Source organism: Archocentrus centrarchus, chromosome 17 (genome assembly GCF_007364275.1).
Source record: "Archocentrus centrarchus isolate MPI-CPG fArcCen1 chromosome 17, fArcCen1, whole genome shotgun sequence".
Classification (NCBI taxonomy): Eukaryota; Metazoa; Chordata; class Actinopteri; order Cichliformes; family Cichlidae; genus Archocentrus; species Archocentrus centrarchus.
Window position 1 is genome coordinate 14125257 of NC_044362.1, and position 14197 is coordinate 14139453.

Genomic DNA, 14197 nt, shown 5'->3' on the forward strand with positions numbered 1-14197 from the left:
TTCCTGCAAGTATCTGAGGGCAAGTAGGGAGCCTTGTCAGGGTGGGTAGTCGTCAACCCTTAAGCTCAGCAAACGCACACTGTTGCATTTCAAGTGTGTCTGTGCTCTATTTGAAACAACAGAGTGGCCATTGAGGATAAGATGTACATGCCCATGTGTGTGTGTTTAGCACAAGTTAACATACCCAGGGCTGAAGCGTGGTCCCTGATCCCTCCTCATTTGTCCAGCTGTGTGCGTATGTGAAATCTGTTTTCCTCTCCTCTTTGCCCACAAGTTGCTGCACGTGCAAGCCCTCCGAGCCTCAGGTCTCCCTCAGTCTGTCTCACTCTCAGACCTTGACATCAGCAGCTGTACCAGACCTACCACGCATCTCCCTCTTCTCCCTCCCTCCCTCCCGCAGGCACGCTCGCGTGTACACACCTCCTTGCACTCCTTGTTGGTAATCGTCCCAAAAAAGAAGGGGACTCACACTGAGACTTTCCTCTTCTTCAGCCAGTGCCCATCAGCTGGTCAGGGTACCCTTCATCTCCCCCAGCATGGATGTGGGATTATGAGGAAAAGAGAGGGAGGATGGGGGAAGGAGCGTGCTGTTGCTGTTGCCTCTGCCTCCTTCAGTATGAGCGCCTCTCTCTCGTTTAGCATGCTTTTCATCTCTCTCTCGCTCTCTGCTCTCTCTCTCTGCTCTCTCACTCTTTATCTCTCACCAACCCCCTCCCTCCCTCACTTTTCTCAGTCACTCTCTATCTGCTACTGCTCAGGCTGTTAGGATTCACAATTCAGTGTGCTGCCGAGCGTATGGCTGAGGGAGTCTCTAAACAACAGGGCTGGATAGAGAACAAAAAGAATGACAGCACAGATTAGAAGACAGAAAAACAGCAGAAATATTTCTAAGCATAGATAAGAGAATTATTACTACTACTCTTCTTAATACCGTTGCTACTACTAATAGAAATCATTTAGAAAATAAGAAGGGAAGGGTCTCGCAAATCACAGTAGACTTGCAAAGTACTGTGATCAGATGATACTGGAATAAAAAAATCAGTTTATTAGAATTTGAAAGAAAATAGCAATAAAAGGACAGAACTACAGGTGTGTTTGTCAGAAAGATAACATCACATTTGATCTTAGACAAGTTGTCCAGTGGCTCAGTCACAGTATAGTAAAAATAGGATGACAATCTCCTTGCATTTAGTAAAAAATTCATTTTTAGATTCACTTTAGATTGCAAGGTCACCCGGTAGGAGGCAGCCTGTCTCCAAACCATCGCAGTCTGACTTGGACTGACTGCAGTCAGTCTCAGACGGTTTGACCAAGGTTTAAAAATAGTATTAAATAATCTCATTTATAAATGCAGACAGATTACCAACATGTTGCAGTCAACCTGAGTCACTCTGTGCCAATGAGCTCAAATCATCTCCACGCCTCTCTTTGCAATAGGGGACTCAACTCAACAGGTTGCCAACTTGTATTCTGGTTATACAAAAGCAAGATTGCTGAGCACCTATGTTATTTTGCAGTTAAATTGGTGCCTTCCAACTACGTCCCTATATCACTACTTACTAAATTATTATGTCACTAATTGATCTGTAACTGTGGAGAAAATTAAGAATTTCAATTTTAGATCTATGAGATTCTGGTTGGACTCTGATGCGAATTTCTGTTGAAATGAACTTTTGTGCATGTAGGCAGGAACAGATTTGCAATTTTCACCCATGTATCACAGTTAATTGCCACATAATCACAAACAGATTTTATATAATTGCCAATTTGTATATATCCAAGCTGCAAACTGATAACAGACTGTTAGCAGACTGACTCTGTCTTAGTGCCACTTTATCACCGTCTTGATGCATCAGAGATGTTTTGAAGATGACAACTGACTGTGAGTGGTCACAGCACTTGCATGTTCATTGCACATGGCTGAAATAAATTTGGTCCTGCTCGCTGTCTGCAACCACTGTTTTCCCAAGTGTGACTGTAGCACAAATCAGTGTTCACATCAGTATTAAAGGCATTTCTAAAATCCTCCCAAGACGTTTCTAATAATCCAGTAAATATGGGTTAAACTGCACCCTTTCACTGTGTAAACCACAAGTAACAGAGCTTAGTCTGCTAGTATTTTAACTTAATTCTCCACATGACTGTGACTTCACTCTCCTACATAATCTAGGTTGCTCTCTGTTTTTCACTGATTGCAGTGGATGATAAAAGCCTTCTGAGGCTGCCAGCAGGTAGAGGAGGGTGCCTACTGGCGATGTGTATGGGACTGATAACAAATGATAACGGCCATTCACTGGGCTGGTCACATCTGAATCAGATTGCGAGGCATATGCCATTTTTGGCTACAGTTGCATTTGTGAAAAGTCCAACTCTCAAGTCTTTGAAATTTGTAGAACTAGCTTCAGAACTAGTCTGCATGTTTTCCTGATAGTTAAAGGGCCCTCAATGCAGAGGCCCAATCTCCTCTGATTATTAGCATTGACCTAGGAACAAGTGCAGTTCATCATACTGAACAGTGGAAATGTTAAAGGTGACCTTTAAATCTTCAAGTAAAGGCATAAGGGCACCTAAATTTGGGAATATGTCCATTCAAGTGTTGCATCCTGCTGCAGCAGTTCTGAACCAAATGACACCAAGCTGCTTCTGATTAGAGAAAAATGGTGAGTATAAAATACAAAAAAAAGATTTATGATGAAATGTCATTCTTCCAGTGAGTTTGTATTGTTTAATCACCTCCCCCATTTTGCCTGAAGCATGCAGAGAGAGGGAGCGAATGAGAGAGGAGGAAAATAGACATTTTTATTGTTCGGTCCTGTTGCCTTGTCAGGGTAGATCAGATCACAGGGAACTGAGGTTGAAACACAGAGAGAGAGAAACGCACTCTTCTAGCCTGACTGCCCCTGAGGTCAGTTAACAGCTCATCACAGGAAAGGAGAAGTCTGGCCTGCGACCCTCAGGCCAGAGGTCGGGCAAGTCATGATGCCTGGTGGAGGTCAAGTCCAGCAAACACCTACCACTCCAATCTCTGAGCCAATCCAAACTGCCTGACCACACAAGTACATTAAAATATCACATCACATCTTCTTGCTTTGCTGAAGCCTGAATGCAAAAACGCATTACACATAATGGTAAGGTTAACTTAATAATAATAAAAAAAAATCTTATCTGACTAGGATGCCTCCTGGACACCTCCTGGGGGAGGTGATTTGAACATATCTTGCCGGGAGGAGAGTCTGGGGCATACCAGGACATGCTGGAGAGATTATGTTTCTCAGCTGGCTTGGGAATGCCTTGGCATTTCCCCGGATGAGCTGGAGAAGGTGGCTGGGGAGAGGAAGGTCTGGGCTTCTCTGCCTAGACTGCTGCCCCACCACCTGAATCCAGACAAACAGCAGAAAATGGGTGGATGGATGGATTATCTTCTTACTTAATTTAACCAATTAATTTACCAACCTGTTCTCACTACCAACTCATCACACCTGAGCTGGCCATGATCTTAGGCATTGTATTTTCATCCACTGGTTACCTATTTAGTATCTGCTAGTCTAGCAAACTTCAAGAGATCCCTCAGCATGTGATATATGCAAACAAATGTCATATAATGACATCACCATCATGATAATAGGCCTATGCTACATGATTATTATGCCCAAAAGAATTTATGATGATGACATTATTATGATATCTACAGAAGTGTAATGCATTTACTCTGCTCTGTTTCTCTGATTAAAGGAATGTCTTAAAATTGCAAAAAAAAAAAAAAAAAGAAAAAAGTCTTTACTGATTTGAAAGCTTGAATTCATGAGCGGAAATGTAAAATGTATTCAGGCTGCCTATGCGGTGACTTGTATGAAAGCAAACAAAAACAAAAATTACACATTTATGTATATTATTATGTGTTTCACTAGTATGATCAGTGTTTGATCCCAGCATTCCTACATGGTAACCAAAGAAAGGTGAGAGATGATAACTCTGTGGGTAATGCTGTGAAGGAGTGTGCTTCAACCAAACTATAGCATAAGAGGTTTTTTGAAGCTACCAAAACAGTGACAAAAAATAAAAATATAAAATAGCAGTTGTGTGTGCTTGCTGTGTATGTTCAATGTGCTTAAAAAAATTCAGCTATTCTCAGTATTCGTCTAAGGCACTGGATTTCACATTATCTTTCATAGACACTGTTTAAGCAACACACAAGACAGTGATAACATCATGCAACTCTTCTCCATCACTTGTTTGCATATATACAACATTACAATAGCCCCGGTGACTGTGTGCATGGCTTCACACACCATCAAACACTGAAGAAAACACTGCTGATTAACCCCTTCTGATTAGCTTATGCCTCAGTCACTCAGGCCTAGACACCTGTTGGCAACCATCTGGCAAACACTGGTCACAAGGGAAAAATGATTATTCCCTGACCAGTTCTCAGACAGTGGTTGCTTGAGGTTGCTAGTAGTCACTAGCACAACCCTCCTTGCAATTGCTTTGGTCACTATCAGGTTGCTGCAGTCACCAGCGGTTTGCATGGAAGATGCCAACTTGTTTACAAACACTTGCAAACTACTTGTCAAGAGGTAGTGAAACTGTACAGAATCAAGACACAGAGACTGGCTGCCTTCAAAGTAAAATTTTGAAATGTGTTGATTGCAGCAGTAAGGCACAACTTTTACTTTGAAGGTGAATCTTCTTGGTTTCTGGTTTGATGCAGACTTTTTTTTAAAGTTTCATTACAGCTCGGAAAGCACGTGGTGAGTGTCTGCAGACATGTCAGTGTGTTTCAGGCAAATTATGGCCGACGGCAACCATCTGCTAGTGACCAAAGGAATCACAGAGAGGTTTTTGGTGCAGACTCGATGCAACAGATTTCACCCAGCAACAACCATGAACCCCCAGAAATCACTCCAGGCAGGGAATACATATTTTTCTGCATGGTGTAAGTGAGTGGTGATTGTCAGATGGTCACCAACATCTAGACCTATTTGACTGAGGCCTAAGAAGACACACCATGCATACCAGAAAATTTTGATTTAAGAATAAAACCTCTAAGATATTCTAAGGTGTTCTACGATGAAATCTACTGTAGTAGTGACTGTCAGATTAAGACCGCTCTCATCTGATGACAGTGAAGCTAATTAAATTAACTCATTAAATGAGCAGTACACATCCAGCCTAGGCTGGTAATCTGGCTGTCAGAGATATCCATGAGTTGTTTTTCTTTTTTTAGGTTTAAGTTTCTCAACTACAGAACTGTTTTGATAAATAAAGAGGTTATTTCTTTCTTTTTTTTTTGCACTTCTGTACAGATAAATACGGTGACATCTTGCGAAAATATCATTTGCTTGTATTTCAGCCAAATGTGTGTCATTTGGCTGAAACACCAGAGGAGCAGGTTGTGTTTTTCTCCTGCTGTGTACTTTATGAACAACCTTTCAGTTTTGCAAATGGTTCAACTGAGAACTGAAGAATAAACAAACAAATGTCAGTAATCTACATTTATCGTTGCCACTGTGATAACCCGTGCCCTCTAGAGACTTTTGCTGGGCCAACAACACATCTGTACCTCAGTTTCTATTATATTGCTACTGTACATCAAACTAGCAAAATCGACTTTCTTGAAGATTTAAGACTAAAGCCAGTGCTATTTATTGTTATTCTGTCACTGAGTTGCTTTAAGTCAAGCCAAGTAAAAAAAAAAAAAAAAAAGGTGGCTTCAGCATGCGAACATAGCTAACAAAGCTTCTGATTGTAATTTTCCTCAGCATCCATACTGTCAATAATTTTATATAAAATATACATTGGGACACACTTTGGAGTGTACCATGTAGACTGAAAACAAAAGGGAGAGTTCCACTGTTCTCAGGTCTTTTGAGTCTCTTAATAATATAATGAACACATTTTTGTGTTTGTGTTACTGTGGGGGAAGTCTAGAAATGGTCATTTGAAATTCTTCATGTTGTTTTTGGATGAAAATGTCAACTACATGAGTTAACTGATAAATTTAATATAGGGTTTGTTCATGTGGTGTAGGGGAGTATATAGGTCAGGGATAGTTATTCCTTAGAGAGAATTCAGTGTGGCGCTTCATTATTAATATGCTGGTTGGTTCCCCAGTAGCCATGAGCCTAGCCCTGGGTCTTGTTCTTATGAACAATTTGATCTTTATCCCCCCCCCCCAAAAAAAAAAAAAAAAATCCCAATCTCCCTTGCTTTTCTGGTAAACACTGTGAATAAATTAAACACTAGGAGAAGATAATTGGTGTGCATTTGTTCATTTCAACAAATTGTTCTGAATGAGACCGTTAGCTACAGATATTCCACCTTTTAGTAACTACACACTCTTCTTTAGGTCCAAGAAATAATCTTACTTAGATTTTTAGAATTTGCTTTATGGCTCTGCGTTAAACAACAGTGGATATATCTGTGTGAGTGTATAGTGATATGTGCACAATATGTTGATATAGTAGGTGCAGAGTGTTAGCATTGAGACTAGAAATGCAAGAACTGTGGGTCACACACTGAACCCAAGTGACAGTCTTCTTTCTCAAAATCCCACATTTGGGAGGAATTTAAGCTGCACTGACATTTCGGACCGAACACGATGGCATTTGAATTCTGAGTGCTGGTGGGATGTGGGTCAGACATCATTGTATCAGACTGCTTGGATGAAATATAAAAGAAATGATCTGGTACAAAACGCACCTGTTTAACAAAGATAGGTGTGACTAAAAGCTACTGCAAGAAATGTATAAGCAGTTTATGCAATACAGAGTCAAATACAAGTGAATGCATATCATAAGTTGAGCTGTTTAGCTTATTTTTATGATGTTCAAACTCAACAGGGTTTTTATCTCACTTGTGGAAATTATTCAAGCTACCAGCATGAATCACAAGCTTACTTCAAAATATGCAAATTAATTCCATGATAAGAGGAACTTCATACAAGAAACAGGAGATTTGATTTAATCGTGAGTACATATTAGCTGTCTTGTGTGTGTGTGTGTGTGTGTGTGTGTGTGTGTGTGTGTGTGTGTGTGTGTGTGTGTGTGTGTGTGTGTGTGCGCGCACATGTGTGTATGTGTTCCACACTTCATGTCCTATCAGCAGCTGTGTCATGAAACTAATTGCTGCCTTGTCCATTACTGTTGTGTTTGGCAACTTCTCTGCATTTCAGTCTGTTCAAAAAGATAACCGTCAAAAGCTGAGGGAATTTTTATCCCTGACTGTGGCGCACTCCCCAAAATACCACCAGCTGCTTGTATGACCTGAGTTATTTCCCATCAAGTAACTCTATACTGGGAGTGTCAAAGTCTGAAACTCCAAAGCATGGTGCCTTAGGTGTTAAAAATGTACACATTTATTGCTCAGTAAGCAAAGGTTAAGTATAAGTTTTATTCAATCCCAAACATTCAAAGTCTATCTTAGTCCTGTGAAATTAATACCCCATAATTTATTAGCTTGTGCAACCACCTTTAGCACTAATAATTTGAAGAAATTGTTCTCTGTGAGACTTTATCAGTCTCTCACATTGTTAAATTGACTGGTACATACAGTTCTACTCCAGCTGAGCACTCAAAATGCTTTCTATGAAGGTAACATGTTTTGCTTCATAGCTTTCTACTGGCCTCTGTGTCTCTCTGTGTAGCACTAGTCGGGTGTAGTGTGTGTTGGGCAGCGGCCAAGGGCAGAGGGCAGAGGTTGGACTGATCCCTGGTTATCAAGGCTGGCAATTGAGATGTGGAACAGTATGAGGTCGAGAGATACCAGCTAGATATAGTTGGGCTCACCTCAATGCACAGCTTGGGCTCTGGAACCAGTCTCCTGGAGAGGCGCTGGACTCCGTTCCAGTCTGGGGTTGCACTTGGTGAGAGATGGCATGCTGGGGTGGGTATCCTTGTATCCCCTTGGCTTGCTGCATATATGTTGGAGTTTTTACCTGTGGATAAGAGGTTTGTTTCACGCTGCAACATGTGGAGATCTGGGACGTGCCTCTGGATTGGCAGCTTAAGGTGGTGGTTCCCATCTTCAAGAAGGAGGACCAGAGGGTGTGCTCCAATTATCAGGGAACCACACTCCTCAGCATCCCTGGAAAGGTCTAGGCCAGGGTGCTGGAAAAGGGAGTTCATCTGTTAGTCAGAGCTCAGATTCAGGAAGAACAATGTAGTTTTCATCCTAGTCTCGGAATGCTGGACCAGCTCTTTATCCTCTCAAGGATATCTGATTGTGTGGGGGAGTTTTCCCATCTAGTCTACGTGTGCTTTGTGGACTTGGAGAAGACATTCAACCATGTCCCTCGGGGCATCCTGTGGGGCTGCTGTGTGAGTATGGAGTGGTAGGAGCATTTCAGCCCTTGTACAACTTCAGTGAGACCTTGGTCCACATTACTTATTGCATTGCAATAAGTCAGACTAGATTTTGGTGGGTGTTGGACTCCATCAGGGCTGCCGTTTATCACTGATTCTGTTCATAATTTTTATGAACAGAATTTCTAGGTGGAGCAAAGTGACAGAGGGCTTCTGCCTTTGGGGCCTCAGAATTTCATCTCTGGTTTTTTTTTTGGATGATGTGGTCCTGTTGGCTTCATCAGGTGGTGGCCTCCAGACCACACTGGAGCAGTTCACAGCACCTCCAAGTCTGAGGCCGTAGTTCTTTGTACCCACTTTGGGTCAGGAACGAGTTGCAGCCCCAAGTGGAGCAGTTTAAGTATCTCGGGGTCTTGTTCATGAATTATGGTAGAGGGGATGGGAGATTAACAGACAGACTGGGGCCATAGCTGCAGTGATGTGGATGCTGTACCGGTCCATTGTGGTGAAGAGAGTGCTGAGTGTAAAAGCAAAGCTGTCAATTTACCGGTCAGTCTACATCACAGTCACTACTCCTCCACATCAAAAGGAGTCAGTTGAGGTGGTCCGGGCATCTGACTAGAGTGCCTCCCGGGCACCTTCTGGGTGAGGTGTTCCGGGCAGGGTAGACCCAGGACATTGCTAGAGAGATCCCCAGATGAGCTGGAGGAGGTGGCTACAGAGAGGGAGGTCTGGGCTTCTCTGCTTAGGCGCATGCTGCCCCCCAAACTGGCTCCAGATAAGTGAAAGAAAATGAATGGATATATGGATGGATGAATGGATGGATGGAGCTTCCTACTACAAGGCATATTCACACACTCACACAGTGTTTTTTTTTCTGTACGTTTAAGCACTTTATCTACCATTCGTACATGCACTCACATTCTGATGGATGCACCAGAGGCAACCTGGGGTTCAATATCTTGCCCAAGGATACTTCGAAATGCAGACTGAACAGGGCAGGGTTCGAACCACTGACCTTCTGATTAGTAGATACCCTGCTCTACTTCTTTAAGGAGGCTACATCATTGTGGATCAGTTTTGGCCCACTCTTATTTACAGTGTTGCTTCAGTTCATTCAGGTTTGCAGGTATTCATTTATGCACAGTACTCTTAAGTTCCCACCACATCATTTCAATCAAGATGAGGTCTGGACTGGGCCATTGCAACACCTTGATTCTTTTCTTTTTCAGCCATTCTGTTGCAGGTTTGCTGCTGTTCTGGGGATCATTGTCCTGTTGCACAACCCAGTTTCAGCCAAGTTTTAGCTGTTAGACAGATAACCTCACATTTGACTATAGAATACTTTGGTACTATACTATACTTTGGAGTTCTTGGTTGACCAGGTCCTGTGGCTGCAAAGCAAGCCCAAATCATCACCCCTCAACCACTGTGCTTGACAGCTGTTATGAGGGGTTTGTGGTGATATGCTGTGTTTGGTTCTCACCAAACATGCCAAATGTAGTGTTGTGCATTATGGCCAAACATCTTCACTTTGATCTCATCTGTCCAAAAGACAAAGTTCCATAAATCTTGGTTTTGTTCAGCTGAAACTTTGCAAACCTAAGCTGTGCTGCCATTCTCTTTTTAGAAAGAAGAGGCTTTTTCCTGGCAACCCTTCCAAACAAGCCATACTTGTTCAGTCTTTTACTGTCATGAACGTTAGCATTTAACGTGCTAACTGAGGCTTGTGCAGTCTAAGATGTAGCTCTTGGGTTTTTTTGTAGTTTCTCTGACTGACAAGACTGCGAAAAAAACTTACTTTTTCACATGTCTGTATACGACTACATTAAGAGGTATCTTCAGTTTTTTAAACCTGTTTCTAAATCACAGTAACAAATCACTGTCCCCATGTAAGTGCTGAATTAATGTATCCTGAATATGTTGATTTTTTTTTCTCAGACTTTGCTGAAACCAGATTGTCAGTACAACCTAAAGCAGAAAATCCAATCCACAGCTGAAATCTTGTTGATTGTCATATTGATTAATTGTGTTGGCTTGTTTCCAAAGAAATGCAGATATTTGCATTAAAGAACATTTTAAGAGGTCAAAAGCAATACACACAAGAAGGTCATACATTTTACTGTTACTTGAAACTTGTTTTTATCAGTTGTTAATTGAGAAAAGCCTCTTTTTTGTGTGGCTCAGACAGAAACACTTTATTTGTGTCTGACAATAACAAACTAACTGCCCCGTGGCTCAGCCTGTGTCTGAGAGAGGGCAGCTTACTCACTGCTCTCTACCTGAGCCAGCCATGACATGTCAGGTAATAACTTTGCTTTAGGTGCAGCCACAAACAAAATGGATTTACAAGAAAAGGAGAATGTTTTGTCCTCTATTGTTCACGTTCTCCACATAGTCCATCTCATTTTTACACATACTTATTTGGCTGAGAGAGAAAAATCACTGATGGCATATTCATTAGCAACAAAATTAGGGAAGAGAGGAATACCAGGTAACTGCGATGCTGTTGGCAATACAACATTATTATCTGCTGCTGTGTGTGTGTGTGTGTGTGTGTGTGTGTGTGTGTGTGTGTGTGTGTGTGTGTGTGTGTGTGTGTGTGTGTGTGTGTGCACGCTACTGAGAGTCTTATCAGTGGAAACAGACGTGGACGTGAGCAGGGTTGTGAGCAGGAGGAGAAGGTGGATGGAGGGGTTGGAGGAGGGGCAGGAGGATGGCAACAGTGAATGTGAATCGTAGGAAAATAAATAGGACAGTGGAAGCAGGAAGAGAGGGGACGATGGACAGTTGACATATGAAATATATCAAAAAGGGGATAATGAGTTGTGAACGAGTACAGCGTGAAACAAAAGTCAAAAATGCATGAGAGTGGGAGAAAAATGGGAAGAAAATGTGACGTGATATGGGTGGAAAGCAGGAGGGAATGAGTGGAAGAAGAGAACAAATGTTGGTTGAGGGGGAGATACCTAAAAAGTGATAAGGATGTCTGTTCAGATGAGAGGAGGCAGGCTTCAGAAATTAGGTTTTTGATGGACTGATCCTCTATGTGGGTGCCTTGAGGGTCACTACATGCCCTCATCTCTCACTTTTGGCTCATTTCCAAAATATTGCCATGTGACTTGGGATGGGCCTGAAGCATTTGGTGCAGGGTGTTTTCACATTATGTATACAACAATAGCTGCAGCATGAAACTACATTAAGCTTAATAGTTGATCTGTGACATTTTATTTGAGTGTCAGAGTCTAAATTACGTACAATGTGTTGCAAATCAAATTCTCATAATGGATTTAGTCTCTTAGTCACTCTTTAGTCACTTGGTAGTAATGCACTGATATATTATCACCTCAATAAAGTTGTCATGGCACATTGACAAACCCATTACATATGCAGCTGACACACGGCCATGTTCTTGACACCTGGTGAATGTTCTCTCCGTTTTTGTTCTCATACCAACTCTGGCGCAAAGTTTGACTTTTCAGCAGCTAAGTGTGCTGACCAACCTGTTACTTGATTGTTTATGACTCTGCAGCTGCTTTTCTTTTTTAATCAGTCACAACTCCAAGTGCTCTGTAAGACTGAAGTGAACGACAGTGATACAAGTAACAATTCTTTGTCATTACAAACTACACATACCAATTCTTTCCCATTAATAAAAGCAAGTCAACCATGTTTACTCTAATGACATGATGTGCTAGTTTGGTGTGGGAAGGCATTGTTAGCTTGTCTCACTGGAAACTTTTTACCCTGAATAGTTGTACCTCACTCCCTCCAATACACAGTTGGATACAGTCCTGTACCCCTGAAAAATTTAATGACTCCCTGTAAGCTAAAAACAGCCTGAAACCTCAAACATGCTGCTGTTTCCTTTGTGCTGTGAGCGGAAAATGCTCTGATCCAAACAGCTACATACTTCGCCCAGGTGCTCTGAAAGAACGGTAACAATAATTTATGTCTCTCAGTGGACTCTCAACACTATCATCTGCTTCTGTTTTGGTTTAATCTCTGAAAGCATAATGTTTGGAGAGAAAATTGGCTTTTGTGAAACAGATTTCAGATGCACAATATTGTGCAAAAGTCTCAAGCCACCCCTCATTTATTTATATTTTGCTAGGAAAATAGAAAATAGGTGCAGTGATTTACTGAAACATGTGCAAACATGCATGGAAACACAGTATATAAGGCAGAAACAGGGTTTGTCCAATTCTGGCGAGCCTGAAAATCAATATTTGACCACCTTTATTCTTCATCACAGCCTGAACTCTCTCAGGCAGCTTTTATGTAATTTCTTTAAGTAGTCCTCAGGAATAACTCTCCAGGCTTCTTGAAGGTCATTGAAAGCTCTTCTCTGGATGTTGGCTACCTTTTGTTCTGTTCTCTGTCAAGATGGTCCCACGCTGCTTCTATAATGTTGAGGTCCGGGCTCTGATTTTCAGTCCAGTTCTTGTGTAATTTGGCATACCGCAGCCTTTCCTCCCTGTTTCTCTTAGTTAAGAATGGCTTCTTGACAGCCACCCTTCCACTGAGACCATTTCTGATGAGGCTTCAGTGAACAGTTGGAAGCAACATTTGAAGGGACACATTCATCTTTCAGGTTTTGTGTCAGGTCTTTGCTGGATTTTTTTCCCCCTCTTTCTTAAGAACATGACTTACTGTTCATCTGCTGTAGATAGTTTCTAGGCCTGCCACTTTTTTTTCTTTTCTTTTTTTTTTTTGCCCTCCACTTGTGCAGTTTCTGCAAATATTGGAGGACACCATGCCAAGATATTTTGAGTTTTTGGCTAATAACTCTTTGGGAATCACCTTGCTGATGCAAAAATACTATTTTCTGCCTGTCAAACTGTGTTATCATTGGCATTTTTCATAGATTCAGGTAAGGAAATGGGAACAAATTATGCATTTTTGTGACAGGCTGCTAATAAAAAAAAGTGCTTAAAGATACAACTGAAAATTGTTTTTTTGCTAAGTTGTATGTTATGTGTAGACACAGTACTAGTTCATCCTTTGGGTTAGGTGTATTTTTTATGCTTGAATGATTCATACTGTTAAATGGCTTAACAAACAGAAAAATAATTTCTCTGAAAATGATCAGGTACAAGGCCTGGATGGAAAATGAATGTAAAAGAAGGGAGAGTCCAAAAAAATGTTTTTAAAAAGGCTTTTGAAAGCCTGTAGAACTATTGCTCAAGACCAAGAAACTCTGGCTGCTTGGAAGCAAAATATAAAGAAATGAGTTGTGGATCAAGACATTTGCACAGACCTGCCTCAGGATACTAAGAATTACCAACAGTACATCACAAACTGATGAACAAATATCTGCAGACACATGAACAGATGCTAAAATTCTCGTGTGTTGCTTAACATGTTCTGGATCAGCAGATTAAGTTTAGGGTGAAGTCTTATATAAGTCCCCTAATTAATTTGTTTTAAGACTTAACTTTATGCATGATTAACGGTGTAGACACATTTAGTACTGACTAGCCCGCTAGCTGTCTGCTAGGTATCACCTCATCTTGTTCAAGTCACTGAACAGGAACTGTCTGTTGTGCTTGATGGCACATTTTGGAGCATTTTTCAAATAACAAGCTGTGTAGTTAAAATTTTTGGATAATGAAAATCTAGTATTTTATTTTTGTGGCAGCACTAATCAGCAGGTATTTGTGTATGTACAATTCAACCTGCTAACCAAGCTAACCACTTTCAACCCTTTTGTCCAAATATTGCCTCTTCTGGCTCCAAGAAAACAAGGTGGAAATATCCAGAAGGCAAAAATAAATGCAGTCAAACAGTATCCTTTTTACCTCCATAGCAACAGCTCTGTCATACCAACGAGTGACCGTGAACTCTAAAAACTTGTACGTAAATTTACAGCATGACACTCGCACATAATGTGT

The 14197-nt window shown here is 41.3% G+C and overlaps 1 protein-coding gene across 1 annotated transcript in view; it reads right to left on the reverse strand.

Moving 5' to 3' along the window:
* lingo3b (leucine rich repeat and Ig domain containing 3b) overlaps positions 1-285 on the reverse strand; it is a 46304-nt gene extending 46019 nt beyond the window's left edge. Inside the window, exon 1 of the mRNA XM_030751883.1 lies at positions 185-285. The gene's annotated coding sequence lies outside the window, so the exon portion shown is untranslated. The remainder of the gene's footprint in view (positions 1-184) is intronic.
* Between the last annotated feature and the right edge of the window lie 13912 nt (positions 286-14197).